The sequence below is a fragment of the Sus scrofa genome, chromosome 8, assembly GCF_054392235.1.
Source record: "Sus scrofa isolate SSC_HxYL_T2T_F1_AM1 chromosome 8, Sscrofa_HxYL_maternal_Yorkshire_Landrace_v2.0, whole genome shotgun sequence".
NCBI classification, from domain to species: Eukaryota; Metazoa; Chordata; class Mammalia; order Artiodactyla; family Suidae; genus Sus; species Sus scrofa.
In genome coordinates, this window is record NC_139390.1 from 19907784 (window position 1) to 19931672 (window position 23889).

Consider the following 23889-nt stretch of genomic DNA (forward strand, 5'->3'; position numbering starts at 1 on the left):
ACCAGCATGATGTCAGCTGGCTTGCAAAATTCCTGAAAATTTATCAATTCTATTAAGCTGGTACAAGTGGCTCACCCCTAAAATATGGTCTTTGCTGGATACGATGACTTTCGGTTTTCTATCTCAACAAAGGGTTTCTTAGCAAGAGTGTGTACCCAGGTTTGCCTGAAAAATAAGACTTTTAATTTGAATACATGCTAATTTGAATTACCAGCCTTAGCAACACAGCAATCGCTCCCCTGGTTATTCCAGAGTTGGGTTCTGGAAAAGATTCTACATTGAAATTGATGGACCCCCAAAATTTAAATCTATTATCTAAAGCCAGCCAAACACCCAGACTCCATTCTCTCCCCGCCCTTCTTTCCTCCCTCTGTTCCCTCTCCCATCCCTTCTCCTCCTTTGCTTCTCGTGCCATTTTCAATTTGAGTGGGAGATTTTGCTCATAACTTTGTCGATGTTGGTGGGATAAGAAAATACTTTCAGGAGTTCCCGTCGTGGCAGAGTGGTTAAGGAATCTAACTAGGAACCATGAGGTTGCGGGTTTAAGCCCTGGCCTTGCTCAGTGGGTTAAGGATCCGGCGTTGCGGTGAGCTGTGGTGTAGATCGCAGACGCGGCTTGGATCCCACGTTGCTGTGGCTCTGCCATAGGCTGGTGGCTGCAGCTCCGATTCGACCCCTAGCCTGGGAACCTCCATATGCCGAGGGAGCGGTCCAAGAAATGGCAAAAAGACAAAAAAAAAAAAAAGGAAATACTTTCAAGGCCAATGATTTTGCCAACTTACACCCATGTGATAACTGCTATAGAACTTGAGTGTTTGATTAGTCTGCCTTCTAGCCAATTATCCAGCAAGAAGTTCTTATAATTCAGCTTTTTATTCGGGGTTCCTAAAGTGTCCTTAAGGGGGTATGTACTGGCCACAGTCATTTTCGAGAAAAAGAGATAACCCTCAACACAGCTGGGACAGTTTTACAAGGTTCTACATTGGGAATATTAACCTTTTTTTGGCCACATCCACAGCATGTGGAAGTTCCCAGGCCAGGGATCAAACCCATGCCATAGCAGTGACCCCAAGATGCCGCAGTGACAACGCTGGATCCTCAATCTGCTGCACCACAGGGGAATTCCCAAATGTTGACGTCTTTGAATTTTATAAAGACACCTACTGCCAGTTTTCTCCCCTCCTCCACTAGCTCCCCTTTGTTAAACCTCTTGTTAGGGCTTTCTGTTTGGCATGAGTGAAGGGAAGGAGGGTTAAGACCTGTCCACATGGAGAAATTGGCTCCTTGACAGCTTGGCGGATGGGCCTGCCCAGGTGCAGAGGGCAGCAGAATGCAACTATGTTGCTTAAGAATCATTCTCATTACATCAAAACTAATTGTTAATATCTTTTTTAAAAAAGAAATTATGTGAGGAGTTCCCATCATGGCTCAGCGGTAACAAACCACACTAGTATCCACGAGGACGCGGGTTTGATCCCTGGCCTCTCTCAGTGGGTTAAGAATCCGGTGTTGCCATGATCTGTGGTGTAGCTCGCCAATGAGGCTTGGATCTGGCGTTGCTGTGGCTATGGCGTAGGCTGGCGGCTAAAGCTCTGATTCAACCTCTAGCCTGGGAACCTCCATATGCCACAGATGTGGCAAATAAATAAATAAATAAATAAAGGAAACTTAGAAAAACCACTTTCATTTCAAATATCCATGAGACTTTTGTTAATATTTTTATGTCAAACCTCCTTTTACTGATTACTCTGGTTCTCAAAACCCTGAAACAGCTTGCATTCTTTCTGTCCTTTTTTCTACCCGTGCCTGGCACTGTGGTCAGTGTGTCAAGGGAGAGCCCAGTCATGGGTACTTTCAACCCAAGAGCCTGCATGAAATCTTTCTGCATGTGGTTTTGGATTCTCTGTTTTACTTTTTTTTTTTTTTTCCTCTCCAAGCTGACCATAAATTCCTTGTAAGCAGAGGCAAAGTATTTTAATTTCTACCTAGAGCCCCTGTGCATCGTGGGGCAGAGGTGCGTGCAATCCCATAATTTTCAGATCTGCTGCGGTCCTCTAATCTAAGCATTCATACTGCAGTCCAGGAGGCAGTCTCACTCAAGGTGCTCCTGAACTCCCTGAAGTTCTGTAGGAAGGACTGTACGCAGCCATGTGCAGATGCGCGTGCAGGCACCTGTTGGCATTTTACTGGGGGGAGAAAAATGTTCATCAGATGCTCAAAAATGTTAATGTCATCAAACCTCTGGGGAATTAGGATGCATGACAGAGAATGTGAGTCCCAAAAAGAATAGGTATTTATGCAATAATCTTTGCATCTATACATTCATGAAGGAATTATTTTTCTTTGAGATCTATTTCAGGAACCACAGGTTTACCCCTTGAAAGCGTACAGTGCAGTGGGGTTTAGTATATGCAAAGTTGTGTGACCATCCCACCCTATCTAGTAATCACTGTTCCTAGTACAATGGATACAGCAGTGCAAACAAGATGAATGACATCTCTGCCCTCAAGAAGCTTCAATCCAAAAAACAGAAATTTTTTTTCAATTTTAAAAATTAAAAAAAAAACTTCTAGTGGTGCAGGCAACAAACAGGTAATCAAACAAGTAAGTGACTCCGCTATGGGTTGCATTGCGTCCCCACACGAGAAAAAAAAAAAAATTCATATGTTGAAGTTCTCATCTCTCAGTACTTCAGAATGTGACTTATTTGGAAAGAAGGTTATTGCAGATGTAATTAGTCAAAATGAGGTCATACTGGAATAGGGCAGGCCTCTTATCCCCTTTATAAAAAGGGCAAGTTTGGAAGCAGATCCATCCATGGAGGGAACCCCATGTGAACCTGAAGGTGGGATCAGGGTGATGCAGGAGAAGACAAGGACCCCAAAGGCTGCCAGCAAAGCACCGGAGGTTGGGGCGGGAGGTGGGGTCGGGGAGGGGGTGGGGCATGGAACGAATTCTCTTCCCTGGTCCTCAGAAGGAAGCACCCCTGCCAACATCTTGAGCTCCTCTTCTAGTCACCCAGTACAGGGTACTTTGTTTCTTCAGCCTTAGCAAACCAATTCCTTTGTTTAGTTCGTAGTCTGCCTACAGGGGACGTTTGAGGAGTGCCGTGGGAAAAGGGGGCTACTTTTTATTTTGTACAGAGGGTCATAACAGAAGCCTTCTTTGAAAAGAAGCTTGGGGTGGGAAAGTGAGAAGGAGCCACTCTTAGGAAAATCATAAAAGAACATTCCTGACAGTGGATACAGAAAATGCAAATGCTTGGAGGCAGGAATGAGATTTGACCAGTAGAACAGAAGGTGGGCGTTTCCGTTGTGGCTCAGTGGTAATGAACCTGACTAGGAACCATGAGGCCGCGGGTTTGATCCCTGGCCTGGCTCAGCAGGTTAAGGATCCGACGTTGCTGTGAGCTGTGATGTAGGTCACAGATGCAGCTCAGATCTTGCATTGCTGTCGCTATGGCGTAGGCTGGCAGCTGTAGCTCCGATTTGACCCCTAGCCTGGGAACTTCCATATGCCGCAGGTGCGGCCCTAACAAAAAGAGAAGAAGAGCAGAAGGATGGCGAGTGAGGCTATGGCATGCTGGCCATAGGTGAGAGCTGTCCTAGTTGAGAATGGAGAGGTAGCCGGGAGCTAGACCCACCACGACTTGAGAGGCTGTGGGAGTGAGTTTGGATTTTTTTCTAAGTGCAGTGAAAGCAATTGAAGGATTTCAATCAGGGGATTGTCAGGGTCAGATTTATGTCTGGAAGGGTGACTCTGGCTGTTGGGTAGAGACGAGATTGTAAGAGAGCAAGCAAGCCAGCTGGGAATCTGGGGGGAGGAGAAGTGCAGGACTGAGAGGATGGTGGCTTGAACTAGAGGGAAGGCCTGCCGATGGTCAGAGGCACAGCACCTGGAGGCGTGTCCCGATCGTGGAGTTCACAGCTCCAGCAAGAGAGAAAATAAGGCTGTTGCTCAAGTCTGGCGCTTGCGTGGCTCAGGGGTGGGTGGTGCAATTCACCCGGACGAAAAGCTGGAAAAGTTACGGATTTCAGAGGGAACATTAAGTTTCTCTGTTCTGTGCATATCAAGTTTGAAGGGACTTAGAGATACTCAAGTACACTTGCTAATTTATTGAAGTATGTTTCAAATAAACAACTACCTATTAAAAATGAATTAAACTCATTTTGCTGAGAGAACAAGTCTGAGATTTCGCAACACCTCCCGAGATGATAGGAGGTACTTTGGAGAATTGTGTAAACAGGATTGCAGATCACATGCTCCAGGGGCCTTCTTCTAAGAGGAGAGGGACACCCCCATGTTGGAGGAGAGCCGGAAAGTGTTACCTTTTAGGACTTCTTCGCCCGTGTCCCCACCCTCCCTCTCCCCAGACCCCCTTATGTCCCTGCCGGTCTTCTGCACTTAGTTCATTCAAGAATCTGTTGAGGCCCCTCCCCAGTGCTGGGCAGCATGTTGAACACAAGCGGTACAGCCACGTATAGGTTTCCTGGGGCTGTTGTAACCAATTACCACCAACTAGGTGGCTTCAAGCAACAGCAATTCATTCTCTGAGTTCTGGAGGCCAGAAGTCTGAAATCAGCAAGGCTGCTAAGTCCTTAAGGGACAATCCTGCCTTGCTGCTTCCAGCTTCTGCCGGCTCCAAGTGCTTCTTGCCTTGTGCCATCACTCAGTCTCGGCCTCCATCTTCACATGGCCTTTATTTCTTTGGTCTCCCCTCTCCATCTGCCTTTCTCTTATAAGGTCACTTATCATTGGATTTAAGTCCTACCTGGATAATCCAAGATGATCTCATCCCCAGAGCCTTAATTACACCTGCCAAGACCCTTTTTCCAGATAAGGTTACTTCCCAGGCAAGATGGACACATCTTGGGAGGTGGGGGTAAGAGGACATCATTCAACCCATTATAAGCAATGAATGGGAGACTTGCTCTGCCATCTCAAAAGATATTAACTGAGGTCTGAATGTGAACTTGAACTAGCAGAGTGAAAGAGTGAGAGGAAGCAGCCAGGCAGGTTTGAATATGTTCAAGAGAGCATGTGGAGCATCTTGGAGACATGAACCAAGTTAGAAATGGTGTGAGATGAGGTCAGAGAAGTTAAGGCCAGATCATTAAGGGCCTGCTAAGCTCTGGGATAGTGTTTGAACTTGGAGTCGATGGGGAATGGCCGAGGGGCTTAAGCAGGGGTGGGGTCATAGCCTGGGTGTGCACTTGAGAAAAATAAGACTATGTCTTGTGGAGAATGGGTATGAGAAGGGAAACCTGGGGAGTAGACTGTTCAGTCAAGATGCTCACTGGGCATCTGGAAGAACATGGCGGTGGTTTGAACTAAAGGGGTGGCAGAAGAATTTGAGGAAAAAGCATAGATCAGAGCCACCAAATTTTACTGGACCTTGTCTCTCCCCACCAGAGATTCGATTAGTCATATTGAGGAAGGCAATGTAAAGACCACACCTTACCGTGGCCTGCTAAAACCATTTCTAAAGGGAGTCAACCTTATAAATTAATTTTATTTTATTTATTTATTTATTTATTTTTGTCTTTGCTATTTCTTGGGCCGCTCCCGCGGCATATGGAGGTTCCCAGGCTAGGGGTCCAATCGGAGCTGTAGCCACTGGCCTACGCCAGAGCCACAGCAACGCAGGATCCGAGCCGCGTCTGCAACCTACACCACAGCTCACGGCAACGCCGGATCGTTAACCCACTGAGCAAGGGCAGGGACTGAACCCGCAACCTCATAGTTCCTAGTCAGATTCGTTAACCACTGCGCCACGACGGGAACTCCATAAATTAATTTTAAAGGCTGGAGAAGATGTTTTTCGGAGGACAAATGAAAGCTTCTGATGACTGGTGTTGAACTCACCCTGAAAGTATCCCTTCCTTTTCCATTCAGCTGTGCGCTCTCATGGCCTCAAAGAGCAATACTGATGCGTTTTGGAGGTTTTAATAGCCTCCGCATGGACTGTGTTATAAGAATTTTCATTCTGGTATTTTTATGGCCTGAGGTATTTTAGCCAGCATCCCAGGGCCGAGAGGACCCAGCAGACCCCAAGAGCCCAGTTATTGTCTGGAGGAATCCAAATGCCCCATAACTGGAATGCCCCATAACTCGCTGTCCCAGGATTCAGGGCTGTGCACCCTCCCTTCCCTCTGAACCATGGATTTGAAAGTAGAGCATCCTCTTGCAGTCAACGTAAAATCAGAAGCGGATGGAAAATTTGCCCAGTTGGAAAAAACCCACAAAAATGTGAATGAATAGCTGGTATTTTCACCCAATTCCTTCCACTCCGATATAAAACTTCTAAATCCCTCCCTGAAGCGCAGCCTATTCTGCAGCTAGGGATGTTCTCAGTTGGGTTTGGACTCTCCTTGTCTCATGGGTTGGTCTGGTCATCTCCACTGTTCTCTGTGGGGTCAAAGCCCAAGGCCTTGGATCTCTGTGGTTCCCATGGGTCTCACAGGTGCTGGGCACGTAGATACGCTCAGGGAATCCTCATGACAGAGAAAGAAGACACATGCTCAAGAGTTTTGGAAAGGGGGAAGAATAAAGCAAAATAGAATAGGGCATTTCCACCTTGTTAAAACACAGTAAGGGAGTTCCCACTGTGGTGCCATGGGTTAAGAATCCCACTGCAGTGGCTCAGGTCGCCCAGAGGCTTGGGTTTGATCCCTGGCCCAGGAACTTGCATATACCTTGGGTGCGGCCATTAAAAACAAAAAACACAGTAATACCACCTTGATGGAAGTCATGTTGATTTACCACAAGACGACACAGGGGATTACAAGACCCAAGGCCCATTCAGGGTCTTTCTAGTTGTGTGACCTTGAGCAAGCCCAGAGCCTGCCTGAGACTCAGTTTCACCTTGGTTAGTGAGGAGCTGGGTTAGGAGACCTCACACAATGGCAACCCAGCCCCACAGAATCCACCCCACTGCGGCCTGAGGCCTCGGGCGTCCACAAGCTCTCTGCTGCTGAGGAAAAGAAGTCCAGATTTTCAGTGATGTCACCCAGAGAACCGAGCAGATGGCTCTAATGACAACAATGAAGTCCATGCCAGAACCATGGCTGCCTGAGGAAATTCCCCCTGAAGCACTCAGAGCCAGCGCCACCGGAGAGCTTCAGACCTAGCGCTGAGGCCAAGGCCGGGCCTGGGCCCTTCTCAGAGCCAACCCCCAACCCCTGGATTCCGAGCGTTCTTAAAAAATGGAAATGATAGCATTAATGAAGTGAATTTAAAAGAAAAATGAGTCAAGGACACATAAGGATAGAATTATCAAATGAGTAAATTCAGGTCTGGGGGGCAGGCTGAGCGAGAAGGCCGGTTTTTAAGAAGAGGACGCTCCAGACACTCTGTTATGTCACTAGGCGGGGGTGTGCCCTGCAGCCTGCTGGTCCTGGGCACCGTATTGAGGGAAGCAAGAACACCCAGAGAAGAGGAGGTGTGTGGGGTTTTCTTGGCCTTAGGTTGGAGGTGGTTGTGACAAGGATCAGGGCAGAGCTCTTGGAAAATATGCATCAGGACAAAAGCTCTTTGTAAGTCAAGAGACAGCATTGGTGCCGCCTGTGGTCGCTGGGGAAAGAGATGGGCAAACCCGCGGGCACTGGGGTAAACCCACAGAGTTCAAGTGCTGGGTCTGCAGCTGCCTAGGGGCTCCTAGCCTTCTTTCTGACTTCCCTCAGCTTCATCTATAAAGGGCTTATGGTAAGCCTCCCAAATCCCCAGGAATACAAGGTGAGCATGTGCTTTCACAGAGCAGGTGCTGCTCCAAGGTTTACACACACACACACACACAAAATCATTTATATATATAAATGATTTATATATATGGTTTTATATAAATAAAACCCAATAAGGAGATCGGTGCTGTTATTATCCTGCAACAAGGACATAGAAAGATTAGGTGACTTGATGAAGGTCACACTGGCTGTATTTGGCAGAGGTAGGGTTAGAATCCAGGCACTTCGCCCTAGGGTTTATGCTCTCAGCCATGGCTCTACATAACTTAAGTGCTCGATAAATGATACCCGCAGGCCTGGATAATATGCAGATGAGTTGCCACAATATCTAATTGAATAGCCGAAGGGCAGGCATATCCTGTCTGCAGTGTGTATGTGTGCATTTTAAACTTGGAAAGATTCCACCTCATTGCCCCTGAAAAGACTGTACTCTCCATAAGTGTTTGAGACCTAGGTTTCAAAGGCAGTGAAATACATCTTCATATATAGGAACCATTTAAACATCTCAACCACTATTTAATGAGCTCTTACAATGGTCCAGCCACTGCTGTAGGCACTTAGATTAGTGAGAACAAGAGAAACAAACATTTCTGCCCTGACAGAGCTTATGTGCTGATTACTTCGCTGTGACACAGACCTTGTACTCTGGTCCTAGTATTTTCTTCCTCTCCCTGGGTCCTACCCATAAAGAATTTAGAATGGAAGAACTCAGACGGGCAGCTATTCCCTGAGCTCCAAAGGAACAGGCATCCTCCGGGTCCTTAGCACCTCCAGGTGCCTCGCAGAGGAGGATTGCGGGTAGAGACATCCGAATCTTAGAAATGACCAACCAGAGGACCAGAAAGAGTTAAAGATTTGTTGTAGATGTCCCAGCCCCCACCCAGGCTGAGGAGCAGAGCCAGGAGCTGAGCTCCTGTGGCCCACTGCCCTGAAGCAGTTAGATCACTATGAGGAAATTCATCTGGGGCCCAAGCACATATTTTGGCCCTTAATCCTATAGCATCTACTGACTGTATCATTCATTTGAAACCTAATGCGTTTGCCTGGGTCCTTATTTCCTGTTTGTGTAAGTATGCGTTAACCTGTAACAAGGTCCAGTATTTCTAATGTCTTCATTTCCTTTTTTCCAAAGTTGATGCTAAATTTACCTATTTATTTATTCATTTTTAAATGGAAGTATAGTTGAATTACAGTATTATATATACAGTATATATATTTATATATACTGTATTATATTAGATGTATAACATAGTGATTCAATATTTTTATAGGTTATACTCCATTTAAAGTCATTACAAAATAATGGCTGTATTTCCCTGGGCTACATGATATATCTTTGTTGTTTATTTTTTTTATATGTAGTAGTTTGTATCTCTTAATCTCCTACCCTCATCTTGCCCCTCAGCCCTCCCCTCTCCCCACTGGTATCCACTCGTTTGTCCTCCATATATCTGTGAGTCTGTTTCTGTCTTGTTGTTTTATTTTTTTATAATCCACATCTAAGTGGTAAAATAGAGTATTTGTCTTTGTCTGACTTATTTCAGTAAGCATAATACCTTCTAGGTTCACCCACATTGTTGCAAATGGCAGAATTTCATTCTTTTTATGGCTGAGTAATATTCCATTGGGTGCATGTATATACATATCAATCACATTATCCATTCATGTGTTGATGGACATTTAGGTTGCTTCCATATTTTAGCTGTTGTAAATAATGCTGCTTTGAACATTGGGGTGCATGTATTTTTTCCAATTAATCTTTTCATTTTCTTCAGATATAAACCCAGGAATGGAATTGCTGGATCATATGGTAGTTCTATTTTTAGTTTTTTGAGGCACCTCTACACTGTTTTCCATTGTAGCTGTACCAATTTACATTCTTAACCTTAATTTTCATAATTGTTTCCCTTCCTCTTAGATAGAGTCTAAGGAACAAGGATTCTAGTTTTCTGGATCAGTTTCTAGATTTTGCTTTATCAAGAGAAGTCCTGCTAAGGGACTAACAGAGAAAATAGAGAGGCCAGAAAGGTAAGCTGATCTTCAAGAGGGAGCATGAGAGGAGAGGGACAGCAAAACCCTTGGCTTAGAAGTCTGGAGAGCATTTGAGATTTGAAAAGTGAGATTAGAGGAGAGAGAGCATTTTGGAGGAAACAGTACTAAAAAGAGCACCTGGCCCTCTGTGGGTTCTCAATAAATGTTTCCTGAATTGAACAGATGAATTAACAAGTGAATGAATGAATGAATGAGTGAAGGGCTATCATGTCTATGGAGGTTATTGAAACTGGAAGGGACGAGGACATGAATTTTCTAAAGGCTTTACAGTACATAAAACATACATGCCTTTGACCTTTCCTCAAGCCACAGAGTAAAAATTATAATACTGCCATTGATTTCTGATGGTGAATGTGCTTGTTTGAGGGGCACTCCATGAGTTGGAGGCCCACAGGTTTTTATATGCGTTTTATATGCGTTACACACTGAGGGACAACCATGTGTTGGGCTTCACAAGAGGTTGAGCATGCAGAGATGAGTAAGAGACATTCTTTGACCCTGAGGAGATCACAGACAAGTAAACAGATAGCAGTGCACTCCCCACTTTCTCAAGGACTGGAAGAGGGATGTGAGTAGATATATGGCTGCTCAGAGAAGGGAATTATCAACACTGCCTGGGAATCTGGGGAAAATCTTCACAAAGGAGGTTATGTCTGAGAGTGGTCTGGAAATAGGCGTAGTAGGAGCTTTCCAGGTGATGAAGGAGAGGAAATGTATTCCAGAAAGAGAAGAAGCAGAGACAGAGAGTTCTATTATGGCTGATACAGAGAAGACTAAAGATTCAGAGTGGCTGGAATGAGGGGATAAGACAGATGGAGGCTAGTTGGGCTGGGTGGTAAAGGGCTTTGTGCCCCTAGATTTGCCCCCTAGGGAGCAAAGCCAGCAGAAAAGAAGAAAGAGACAGAAGCAGAATCTTTCTTAGGGACATGGCAAGAATGGCATCAGAGGACAGATTGTGGCTATGGGATACTCAGCGCTGAGAAACTATCCCCCCCCTTTAGCTCAGTACTTGGAGGCAACTGCCCAAGTTGAAATCTATGCTCTACTGACTTGCTAACTCTCTGAACTTTGGGCAGTTACTTAATTTCCCTTTGTTTTAGTTTCCTAAATGGGAATAATATCACCAACCTCAAAGAGTTACTATAAGAATTTAAAGAGAGGAGTTCCCATCATGCCTCAGCAGTTAACAAACCCGTCTAGCATCCCTGAGGACTCAGGTTTGATCCCTGGCCTCGTTCAGTGGGTTAAGGATCTGGCGTTGCCATGAGCTATGGTATAGGTCACAAATGCGGCTTGGATCCCAAGTTGCTGTGGCTTTGGCATAGGCTGGTGGCTACAGATCCAATTGGACCCCTAGCCTGGGAATCTCCATATGCCTCAGGTGTGGCCCTAAAAAGACCAAAAAAAAAAAAAAAGAATTTAAAGAGAAAATATAGAGTCTAGGAGAATCTTTGCCATTCTCAATAAATGTTAATGATTAATATTATTAGTATTAATATTAGTTAATTATCTTAAATTGATCTTCATCATTCTGTGACTCAGAGAGTATGACTTGAACACCAATTACCACTATCCTGTCTCTTCCCCAACCCACCCCCATCTTTCATCCACAGCAGTGAGTATAGACTTTCTTGATGACAGAACCCAAGTGACATTGCTTCATTTGAAGCACAGCGTTAGCATGTCGCCGTTGCTTAATACATGCTTGCTAAATTTATGCCAGTCAGGGCAGTCCAATTTTCCAGAAGCAGTCCAGGAGGATCGGAGTCTATGTCTGGCTACATCTCCAAGAGTCAAAGGAATTCCTGTCCCCTGATCCACCTCTGCTCACTCAGTCCCAAAAAGAGCTCTAGAAATTGGAGCCAGGACAAAGAATCCAATAAAGCGAGAAGTAAAAAAACAGGGACACATAGAGTTAAGTTTAAACATTTGGTGACAATGGAGTAGTGAGGCTTCATTTATTAAGAAAAAAAATTTCCAATATAAGGGGTATAATACAAAAAAATTAATACCTACCTGGAACCAAAATTTCAACAAAATCTGGGTTGGAGGTAGCTGATGTGAAGGAAAACAGAAGTAAGAACATGCATTGCTTTGTAATAGGGAAGTGGGGTGGGTTATAGATACTGATTATTTTTAGTAGGAAAACTAATTTTTTACATGTTTGTTTAAAAAAAGTTCAAAGACAATGAAAAAACATAGGGAAAACTTAATTGCACATAGCTAAGTGAAAGAAGCCAGTCTGAAAAGACTATAAACCCTCTGATTCCAGTTACATGATATTACGGAAAAGCCTAAACTGCAGCGACAGTACAAAGATCAGTGTTTGGACTTCCCATTGTGGCTCAGCAGTAACAAACCTGACTAGTATCCATGAGGACACAGGTTCAATCCCTAGCCTTGCTCAATGGGTTAAGGATCCAGCATTGCCGTGAGCTGCGGTGTTGATTGCAGACATGGCTTGGATTCCAGGTTGCTGCGGCTATGGTGTAGGTGCGGCAGCGGTAGCTAAGACTCGATCTCGAGCCTGGGAATGTCCATATGCCGCAGGTGCAGCCCTAAAAAAAAGACAAAAAAAAAAAAAAAGATAAGTGTTTGCCAGGGATTTAGGGACCGAGGTGGGGGAGGTGAAGGAGGATAAGTAGGTGGAACACAGTGGACTTTTATGACAATGAAACTATTCTAAATGATGCTGCAATCCATGTCATTATACACTGACCAAAATCTATAGAATATACAACAGCAAGAGGCAAGTCTCATGTCAACTATGGACTTTAGTTAATAATAATGTATCCATGTAGGTTTATTAATTATAACAAATGTACATCACCAATGCAAAACAATAATAAGAGAACCTAGGACTCTTATTGGGGAGAGGATATATGGGAATTCTGTAGTTTCTTTTTTTATTACAGTAGAGTTGGTTTACAATGCTGTGCCAGTTTCTGCTGTACATAAAGTGACCCAGTCATAAATATATATATATATATATATATATACACACACACACACACGTACATATATATATGTGTGTGTGTGTGTATATATATATATATATATATATATATATATATATGCCCTTTCTTGTATTATTTTCCATCATAATCTATCCCAAGAGACTGGATATAGTTCCCAGTACTATACAGTAGGACCTCATTGCTTATCCATTCTAGAAGTAGTAGTTTGCATCTACTAACCCCAAACAGCACTCTGTAGTTTCTTTTATTTTTTTTCCCTTTTGCAGCCATGCCTGCAGCATATGGAAGTTCCCAGGCTAGGAGTCGAATTGGAGCCACAGGTGCCGGCCACAGCCACAGCAATACCAGATCTGAGCCGCGTCTGTGATCTACACCACAGCTCACCGAAATGCCGGATCCTTGATGCACTGAGCAAGGCCTGCATTGAACCGGCATCCTCATAGATACCAGTTGGTTTCTTAACCCACTGAGCCATGACAGGACTCCAGGAACTATATAGTTTCTGATCAACTTTTTTGGAAACCTAAAATAGCTATAAAAAAATAAGCCTATTCATATTTTTTCCTCAAGGGCAAACACTGATAAAAAAAAAAAGAAGTAGGATATAATCAACTGCCATGCTACTAAGAGAGAGAAAAAAAAATTTTTAATTTGAATCAATCCAATGAAGATAGGGGGTGGGGGAACAGTTAAAGAAGCTAACCACCCAAATCTTACTATTCTGAAATAGGGAGACAAGCTCACCTTGTTTTTACAGGTGCTCTATCTGCCTGAGTGGAGTTAGGACCCAGTCTGACCCTTCGAGGACCCTATGGGCATAGAATTCCTGTAGTTGCCTTAAAAAGACTGCTAACGTGCTTCTGTTTGTGTTTAATTCCATTTATCTAGAATATCAGAGGCACAGAGTGGCCTGGTAAATTTCATATTCTGTTTAAGTGGGGGCTGCCATGGATACCATACACAGCCATCCAGTTTTCTCAGAATTAGAATGTGCGCAATAAAACTGATTTTAAGAGAAAACTAGGCCAAAGAGAATTTAAATTTATTCCATGATGAGTCCTCCGTGTTGAGAGAGGCACTCCAGAATCCAGCAGGGCCTCAAGGTGTCATTCCAAATATCACTTCTTTTTCAGAACCACGGAGACCTTGGGGCTGGGAAAGGCAGCTGAATCCTCACTGACCATAAGGAAGAGCCCTGGAAGTGGCTCTTTGGCATAAGCCCCAAAGATTCCCCTCTGTCTCTGTCTCAGGAAAGCAGAGTAGAGAATGTTTATGCAGCAATGTTAGAAAAAAAAAAAAAAAATTTCATTTGAGTCATCTGATGGTTGGATCCTGCATGACTGGCAGCCATGTAATTAGATTTGAATTCTTTCCTGTCTCCTTTGCCATTGCAAAGACCTGGGTAGTTTCTTAGTGAGTTCAGAACCTCAGTCCTGCAGGCCAGGTGGTTAGCTGACTCTGGAGTAGGCAAGACCTTCTGTTTGGATCTCAGCTCTGCCTTGTCCTGGCTACAGTGACTTGGCTAGTTACCTAAAAACTAGGAAAAATGGAGATGAACGTTCATATTGGCTACCTCAGCAGGTAGCTGTGAAGAGTCAATAAAATAATCCAAATAACAGGCTTGGCACAGAGTAGGCAATACTAAATATTAGCAATGATCATTCTTATTAACATTCATCCTCTCCATGGAAAGGACCCAAGATGAGCCTCTATATCAGGATCTAAGTGACCGTGAATGAATTTCATCCCCACCCGAGCGGAACGGACTTTCGCACGGTCTTGTATTCATTTATGCTTTTTCACTTGGAGCTGCTGCTGTTTCAGAACATCTGAGGCAGCAGGCCCAGGGTACAGGACCATATGTCCACCTCATTCCAAGGGCGCTCTCCCAGAATCTGCGGCTTGTGATGTGGAAAATCCAGAAACGCACAGCAGCCTTCGCTTTAGTCACGGAGCGTCTGGGTGCCGCTGATAGATGGCAGATGTCAGCGCTTTTGCTCCACGTCTCCCCGCCGGCCTGTCCCTTCTCTGGCTGCTTTCACGTTCTCATTCCCGAATGTCCCAAGAGAATTGCCAAGAGCAGTTTCCTGAACTGCTACTTGTTTCCAGGCCTCCCCAGCAGGTCTCACCCCGGGGTCGGTCCCACTGTGGTGAGTAGGCCACCGGGACCACTCAGGGCTTCCCAGTTCCGGCAGCCGCATCAACCCCCTCTTCCTCCTCCGCACCCGGCTTCGCATCTGGAAGGAGGGATCTGGACATCGTCTCACAGGTACACTTGCGAAAGCGAATCTGCTACAGGGGTTTATTTGCTCGAGCTTATTTGCTTTTTTTTTTTTGAGCGTATTTGCTTTTTGCTTTTCAGAGGCAATCTGGTTGTAATTTCAGCAGCAGACTCTGTTTGGCTACTTTATCCATCCCGCCTAATTCTGCCATTTCCCCCAGTTGCTGCTTTGCAGACTGTCTCTGTTTCAGTTATTCCTTCTAAAACATACACCCGAACACACAATCACACACATGCACACACAAGCTCACACCCACATGTGGCACACTGTTCAGGGGAAGAATCCCAGCAAGGTACCTATCGAGATATCATTGTCACAAGACCTGTCATTAATAGTGACCTTCTGTTTGATAGTGATGATTTATAGTATTTTCACTTCCCCTTCCAATTCATATTTTGCTTCACATTTCACATTTTGAAGGTTGTTTTTTTTTAAGATTTTAATTTTTTCCATTGTAGTCTATTCACAGTGTTCTGTCAATTTCTGTTGTACAGCTAAGTGACCCACTCGTACGTAAATATACGTTCTTTTTCTCATATGATCCTCCATCATGTTCCATCACAAGTGACTAGATGTAGTTCGCTGTTCTATCCAACAGGATCACAAGGGTCTTTAATTTTGAGCCTATGTTTTCTTATTTGCATCTTCAAATCTCTGCAGTCCTCCTTTTTTAAAAAGCAGGGAAGAAAAACAACACCCAAGGACACAACATGTGACTAATCAACAAAATTCTAGGTAAAAACTTAAATCTGTAAATGCAATTGGACAAAATGCAAGGAAATCTCTCCCATTGGGAATAATCTCAAGCTGGCCAGGGGTGGAGGCCATGAGTAATAGGTCTTTTCCTTCTTGCTGAGTCTCTATGAATAGCTTGACTGGGTGGATGTTGAACAGCCGCTCCCCTTTCATTCATATAGAACTTGGCCCCGCAGGGCTGGGTAAAGAGACTCTCTGTTACCTTGATGTTTTCAGTCCTACGTCTGAATGGTGCCTTGTTTTGGCCCTGACTTTTTTTTCCCACCTCCATTAACTCAGCTCCACAGGCGGAATCAGCACTTAATAAAACAACTATTGGCCCATGGTGCAAGTCAGGGAGGCTTGAGAGCTCTTCTTGGCTTTGTTTTTCTAAAAAGTACCCATGACTGTAGCCAAGCAAATCAGCATATACCCACGGGCTTCCTTAGGAGAAATTAAAACAAGTTAGGCAGCGGGACGGAGAACGAGTCAGGGAGCCTCAAAGACATGTAATAAACTCTCTGCCTTTCTTCTCTTTGGTGTGTGTGGTGGGAGGGGGGGTATGTTTTTCTGAATGGGGCAGAAAGTTCTAGGGCTGTTTGTGGTGCTCACATCAGCTCTTCGGTTGAGTTGGGCTACAGTAAAAACAAACAAATCAAAACAAACAAACAAAAGCAATAGCTGAGGGAAAAGAGAGGCGCCTCTCTTGAGTGGGTCAGTGTCTTGGACCTCTGGGACTGAACCCTGGCACGGTAAAGAAATGGGTGAAGAGTTCCACGGCCAGCCTCCGTTGCTGTGCCTTCTGTTGGGCCCTCAAGAGCATCTACTGACCAGGTTGCTCTGACCTTGGCTCCTTTAAGAGACTGTACCCCATCCCCTGGGTCTCCTCCTACCCAGAAGTATTTGCCCCTTAACTTTTCCATCTTACTCCACTGCACCAAAACGTTCCCCTCACCGGGAGCAAGAAAAGTAACCACGAAGGGCACAGACTTAGGCGTAACCAAGCCTGCTTTCAGATCCCATTTCTGCTATTTACTAGCTGATTGTCCTTGCGTAGAGGGATTTTACCCCTCTGAGCATCAGTTTCCCTCATCTATGTGCATTAATGATAGTACCAATACTGTATGGATCTTCTTACAAGATAATCATAGTAGGAAAAGAACAGTAGGCTGAAATGAGACAATAAATGTAAAGGACCAGAGTTCCCTGGTGGCACAGTGGGTTAAAAATCCAGTGTTGTCCCTGCTGTGGCTCGGGTCTCTGCTATGGCCCAGGTTCGATCCCTGGCCTGGGAACTTCTGCATGCTGCAGCCATGGCCAAAAATAAATAAATAAATAATATAGCAGAAATTGTCACAGCCTTGTAAATTCACGATACTTCAGTAAACCTTAAAATAAATAAATGAATAAATAAATGTAAAGGAGAGACCGGATTAGGACAAAGATAGTCTAGGTGAATATATGTACTTGATGACTGTGCTATACTACTGTCTGTAAAGTGGATTTTAAAAAGTCATCATGGAGTTCCCTGGTGGCCTAGAGGTTAAGGACTGGGCATTGACACTGCTGTGGCTCCGGTCACTTCTGTGGGAGAAGTTTAATCCCTGGTCCAGGAATGTCCGCATGCTGGGAAATAAGCGTAAGTCCTTGGATAAGTCCTTATTCTAACTACCAGACCTAGTACCCACACATAGCTGGGCTGTTATAAATGTTCTTTTGTTTCTTCAGATGCTCTTTATTTCTGAGGCAATCAATGGTTTATTTTTATCTCCTTGCAAATAAATTCAGCTCATTTCTCTTCTATTTTCTTTTTTTTCTTCAGAGTCATTTGCTTTCCGCTTTTGTCCTAACATCAGGATGGCCCACCAAATATATTCATAGTAAAATTAAAATGGCAAGCATAGCTTTTGCATTCTGCCACCTTGTAATGAAGTCTAATAAAATAGCTCCACTGATATAGTTTGGCACCTCGAGGAAGGTGTTCCACTTGGCTGTCATTTTTATCACCTCGCCCCCAAGATCATGGCAAGAATTAAATCCCTCCCTCCCAAGTCTCTCTGACAATATCCAACAAGGAAATGTGTAAGTGGGCTTTATAAACATCAGCTAAAGTGATGAGTTCTGAACAAAAGAAATGCATAGATGGCAGAATCGGCCCCTTCAGTGATGTGACCCATTTACAAATGTATTAATTGAAGTAACCAGATCAATATTTTAACTCCATTTTCTACCCAAAAGAACCGCCAAACCATAGGAATAAGGCTGGAGCCTGCCAGAACTGACAGGTTGATTATTTGAAATAAAACTAAACAATTAAGCCAAGCAATTAGCTTGAACTGCTATTTTTATTGAACAGAGCCCTTTTTTTGACTGAGATGACAGATCATCATCCCCATTGTAAGTCTATAACATGAAATCCAAAAGGAAACGTCATTCCTTATCCAGTTATATTTAAAGTGTCTGTCTTTATCAGCTCTGATTTTCTTCTCATCTGTATGCTTGGGAGTCTCAGGGAAACCGTCATTTTGTAACTGAATATGCTTAAACAAGAAATATGGTATCTCCTCCTTATAACAACAGCCATGACCATTTACTGACCACTGACTGTGTGCTTTACTCGCATCATGAGAGATACATTTCTGAGTGGCAGTTGAATACCTGGTCCCTGCAGCTCGTTCCACCATTGCATGGCTGAGAACAAAAGGCTTGAATGTCTCTGTGCCTGGTTCCAGCATCTGTAAATTGTCATCCTGATGTCACAGGCGCCTTATCAGGATTTAAACACACTCATACATGTGAAGATTTAAAAGCATGCTTGAAACCTGGTAGAAGTTGGCTATTGTTTTCACATTCCTAAACACCATCTAAGTTTTGCATTCTTCTCCCTGTATGACAGTGAAAGGAAGTGAACTTCAGAATGGTAAATCGTTTGCCCAAGGTCTCACATACAGAGCCAGCAGCTGCTTCTCCTTCTCCAGATGTTCAAGTAGTATCGTATGTACTGCAGAAAGAATTAAGGCAGCCTCTTTTTTTTTCACTATCTGACATCCTGAAATGATTATGATTCAGGATTGTTGGTGCTTGATTGGACGTTAATTTCCCCAGATGGTGAGTAAAGCATTGCTGAACACATTTGAGGACTGCCTGGGAGAGACTGCGTGGTGCTAGAAACTAAAATACTGGAGGAAAACCCTGCATGATCACATCCATGTCACCCTAATAGTCTTCCTTAGACGCATTTATATAGCCACAGGTGTCAGAGTAGCAAGCTCTCTTTGACACGCTTGGCTTTCTTATTAGCTACCATCTGATCCGTCTCTTACAAGCTTTTTTCCCCATCTGGGTTATAATCAGTTATCCCTTTAGAGAATTATACCCCCTGATTCCCCAGTCCCTTCAGCTTCATTAGGGTGTTGTCTCTGTTTCATCTGTGTAATACTAGCTCATTACTCAGCCACCACTGACTGTCTTCTGACTTTGATTTTCTTTTAAATTTTCCCCAGCACCATTACTGTTGGGGCCCTTAAGATCTTCAACATAGTTCTAACTCTTTTGCATTTTCTGTTTGTCTTTTCCAAACAAAATCCAGGGCAAATAAAACAAGCAACAGGTTATATATCTTTGTGGAAAGTCCCGAATCAAACAAGATCAGGGCTGATATGAAAACTGAGACTCTTATTCACAAGGAAATTGGAAAATGTTTCTGTAAAGTGTCTCTTTTTGCAAAAGTCAAAAAAGAACATGTAAATTATCAGCCATGTCTGGTTCTGTCCTTATGAATTCAAGGTGCCTTAATATTTAGGTGGTGGAGAATATTATGAATAACAGGATGTCTCTCGCTTAGGCAGGAAATCATTTCCCAAAAATGTCAGAACTCATTGTACAAAAAGATTGTAATTACAAAATAGTAATGGTGGATTCCAGTTTGGGGTTTGGAGGTGAATAAAGACAGCCTAAATATTATAGGGGCTTCCTGTTTTGAAGTTAGGAGAAGCCAAGACATTCTCAAATCTTTTAAATGTAATGTTTATGGAAGGCAAAGGATACGAACCCAGAATGTTGGATTGTGCAGCTAAATGTTGGTTTGGAAATTCTAAGTAATTTAGACTATTGGACAGAGTACTGAACTACTGTAGTTTTCCCCTCATTTCTTGCCTAAAAAGGGCAATAGTGAGAAAATGACTTTAACCAAAATATTCAACAAGCATTTATGAAAAGCCTGTGGTACAAATAACATTCTGCAGAAGGCGCTTGTATTAGACCCAAGGAAGCAGAAGATAAAATACATGCTCCTGAGGATTTACTAGAGGACAGAAAAATTAAAAAATAGCAAGCACGAGGGAACCCAAGAGTGATTTCCTAGTAATATATAAATTAGTGGTATGTTCTTCCCCTAGACAACCACATGGCTTACTTCCTCACCTCCAAGTCGTGTTCAAATGTCACCTTTGCACTAAGAACGTCCCTGACCAATCTCTGTATAAATGACACCACCCACTCCAAAACGCTCTTTCTATTCCTTTTCCCTATTTCATTTTTCTCCATCACCTCTTAGCTTCACATAATTTGCTTACCGTCTACCCTGCAATACCTCCCCCTCGAAGTGTAACCTTCATTAAAGCAAAAGGGGCTACAGTTGTTCACTGCCGAATCCCTGGCAGGTAGTAGAGTATCTAGCACATATTAGGTGTTCAAAAACTTGTCTAGTAAAGTGTTTGCTAGTGCTAATATTTTGCAAAATCAGTAACCTCTGGCAGCGTGAATGAGATGAAGCTTTTTGGGAGAAGTGATGTGGGCCTTTCAACCCAAAACAAATTGGTTTGATTAAATACAGTGATTAAAACACAGGTTTGGGGATTCTGGACCAAATTCTGACACTGAAACCAACATGCTGGAGTTCCTGTTGTGGCTCCATGGTAACGAACCCGACTAGTATCCGTGAGGATGCGGGTTTGATCCCTGGCCTTGCTCAGTGGGTTAAGGATCCAGTGTTGCCATGAGCTGTAGTATAGGTCACAGATGTGGCTTGAATTTTGTGTTGCTGTGGCTGTGGCATAGGCCAGCAGCTGAGGCTCCAACTGGACCCCTAGCCTGAGAACTTCCACATGCTGTTAAATGTGGCCCTAAAAAAATAATTCTAAAATATTTTTTAAAACATGCTTAATTTTGTTTTTTGTGGATCTCTGAAGATATATATACCTGGAGCCTTAAAAAAAAAAAAAAAAAAATTGAAGAGAGAATCACCGCTTTCTTGTCCTAGCCTCTCCCAGCTGAAATCGAAGCAATAGATATAGATATTCAGGGTAATGCTTTGCACAGCAATCATCTGTTGATGTGACCTGGGTATGTCAGGCCTTCTGTCAGTGTGTGAGGAAAAGTTCCCTCCCACTTACCGTGGCTGTTCTGGGCTCTCCTAATGCCCTCTAGCTGTTCCAAAAGCCCTCCGGGGCACCCATCCAAGGCTGCCTGCTCCCAAAGTCAACCATACTCAAAAATGATGTCTTCCTGTCCTTTGCTCTCCAAGCAAAAAGTCTGCCTCCTCACTCTCCTGCCAGTTAGGACTGGATCGTGATGAGCTCATTCCCTCTAGGGCGGGAATGACAGATTGTTGGCGTGGCTAACCTTCTTTTTTCCTCACCACCAAAGGGAGGCCTGATGCTAAAGGAGGAATTGGAAGGGAAGGAAACTTAAAATAGCCAGCGCCTAGAATCTGCCTGAACTTTTAATATATTAAAATTTTTCCTCCACAACCAGGTAAATGATATTAGTCTCTGAGGACCTAAAGTTCATGAGAGGTAAAGAATGGACAGAATCCAAATTTTTCTGTCTTAGCACATCACTGCACTGAATAGATGAGCCAAGAAATAGAATTCTAGGTTCTGTAGCAGACTGCCAGGGTAATATTTTGGGGTGTGAGGGGAAGAGTCCTTTGCAGCAGCCTACTGCAATTACTAAACTCTGGCGGTGACCTTGAGTAAGTCCTATGACCTTGAGCAAATAACTTAATCTCTCTTATACTTTCCATTCCTCAACTGAAAAATGAGGGACAGTAATAGTACCTAGGTTAGTTATTTCTTGCTTATGACAAATTACTACAAAATTGAGAGTTCCCTGGTGGCTCAGCGAGTTAAGGATCTGGCACTGACATTGCTGTGGCTTGGGTCACTGCTGTGGCAATGGTTCGATCCCTGGTCTGGAAACTTCTTGATGCCACGGGCACAGCCAAAACAAACAAGCAAACAAACAAATTACTCCAAAACTTAGTTGCTTAAAACCACAACTGTCATCCCTATGGGTCAGGGATTTGGGAAGGGCTCAGGGTCTCTCCTGAGGTGGCAATCGGATGTTACCTGGGGTCTGCAGTCATCTGAAAGTCTGATGGGGGATGGAGAACTCGTTTCTGAAAAGGGTCACTCTCATGCTGGGAAGTTGGTTCCTGTCCACCACGTTGCTTGACTGTCTCCACACAACGACACCCAGCTTCACCAGAGCAAGTGATCCCAGAGACCAAGGTGGAGCCTGCAGGGACTTTATGCCTTTATGATGTGGAAATCATATACCATGACCTCTGTCCCCCAGGCAGCCCCTAATTCAGTGTGGAAGGGGACCATACAGGGCCATCACGAACGCCTCTACAACCATACCAACCCCATAGATTGGAGGAGGAGTGAATGAAACAAATCATGTTAAATCTGGTGCATAATAAACACCGGATAAATGGTGGCTGTTATTACAAAATGTCTAAAGTGCTAAATACCACCCTGCATTAAGGCTGGTGCTGACTCTGCCCTGAGTTTAATTTTATTGGATCTTAATGAGATTTTACCTTATGAAATGCTTGATTTCCACATTACCCAGTGGGGAAAACCCAGAAAGCCACAGCAAAACCAAACACCAGTTCAATGCATAGACAGAGCAAATGACATCGGGGGGCCAGCTTCCTGAGGTCCAGTGGCGGCTGGTTGGCCCTGGCAGGTTCAACAGCTTACCGAGGCCAGGACACACCTGGAGTACCTTGTCACTACCTCCTAAACAGCAAGCACCAGTGCATCCCTATCGCCATCCTTACCTTGCACGTGTGCTCACTTAAACAGTGTGGTGTAGTGTTCTCCAAACTTGTCTTCATGGCAGCATTACTGCAAAAAGGCATAAATAGGTAGATCTCAAAAAAAGCTTCATGGTCCAATACATTTGAAAAAGCTGCCCATGAAATCCTTTTTTGGAGACTTACAGTGCACATTTTGTGCAACGTTCAAGACTCTAGGAAGTCCTAGAGTCAATTTAAAAATTAGAAGAAAAACAAATCTCATTTTGTTAGATCTGACCCAGCATTTTGCAAACTCATTAGAGCACAATCATGCTTTTTTTTTCTTTCTTTCTTTCTTTTTTTTTTTTTTCCTTTGCATGTGTAAGCCTCCTATTTGGAAGCATTGCCTGCTTCCTAGAGGCATGATCTTAGATGAGCCACTAAAATTATTTGGCCTTTGGTTGTCCCATCAGTATAATGTGGATAATACACGCTAGGGCTGCTGAGAAAATTAAATAATAAAGGTAACTCGAAGTTCCCTGGTGGTCTAGCAGTTAAGGATCAGGCATTGTGACTGCTGCTGCTCCGGTGGCTGCTGTGGCTCAGGTTCGATCCCTGGCCAGGGAGCTTCTGCATGCCCTGGGTGCGACTGATATTTGGAGCCAGAAAGAGTTTGACCCTTTGGGTTCTAAATGCAGCCCCATCATGAAGGAGCTATTTGATCTTGACCAAGTTCCTTTTACTTCTCAGTCTTTTACTTTTCTGGCGTGTAAAACCAGGAGAATAATTACACCTATCTCATAGCTTCAACATGGGGATAAAATAAAAGAAAGCATGTGACATGCTGAGTGCTGGCTTGGTGCACTGCAAGAGCTCGCTAGCTGTCTAGGTGTCATCATGAATGCATGTGCTTTGCCCTTTGCTGTGACATACAGACAATCAACAGAAATATGACATGGTCATTTTCAGAGTGGCTCTGGGAGAGGCTTGTGTTGGCAGTTAGAGACGAGTGGGTGGCAAGCTCTCGAGAGCTTCCAGAAGCAGTGGGACTGCAGGAAGATATTTCAAGACAAGGA

The 23889-nt window shown here is 43.8% G+C and overlaps 1 protein-coding gene and 1 long non-coding RNA gene across 6 annotated transcripts in view; one reads left to right on the forward strand and one right to left on the reverse strand.

Annotated features, from left to right (window-relative positions):
- Positions 1-23889, forward strand: part of RBPJ (recombination signal binding protein for immunoglobulin kappa J region) — a 233547-nt gene that overhangs the window by 43610 nt on the left and 166048 nt on the right. The window contains exon 1 of one of the 3 annotated variants that reach the window (XM_084971711.1): positions 14740-15038. The exons of the other annotated variants lie outside the window; for them this stretch is intronic. The gene's annotated coding sequence lies outside the window, so the exon portion shown is untranslated. Of the gene's footprint in view, positions 1-14739; positions 15039-23889 lie in introns of those variants that run through there. 3 annotated transcript variants of the gene reach the window in all.
- The window catches only part of LOC106504605 (uncharacterized), a 73526-nt gene continuing 63034 nt past the window's right edge, over positions 13398-23889 (reverse strand). The window contains exons 3-4 of one of the 3 annotated variants that reach the window (XR_014812275.1): positions 22856-22922; positions 13398-15716 (exon numbers count right to left, since the gene is read on the reverse strand). This is a non-coding gene — a long non-coding RNA (uncharacterized LOC106504605). Of the gene's footprint in view, positions 15717-18548; positions 18672-18812; positions 22923-23889 lie in introns of those variants that run through there. The other 2 variants (XR_001298225.3, XR_014812274.1) reach the window with 2 other exon arrangements.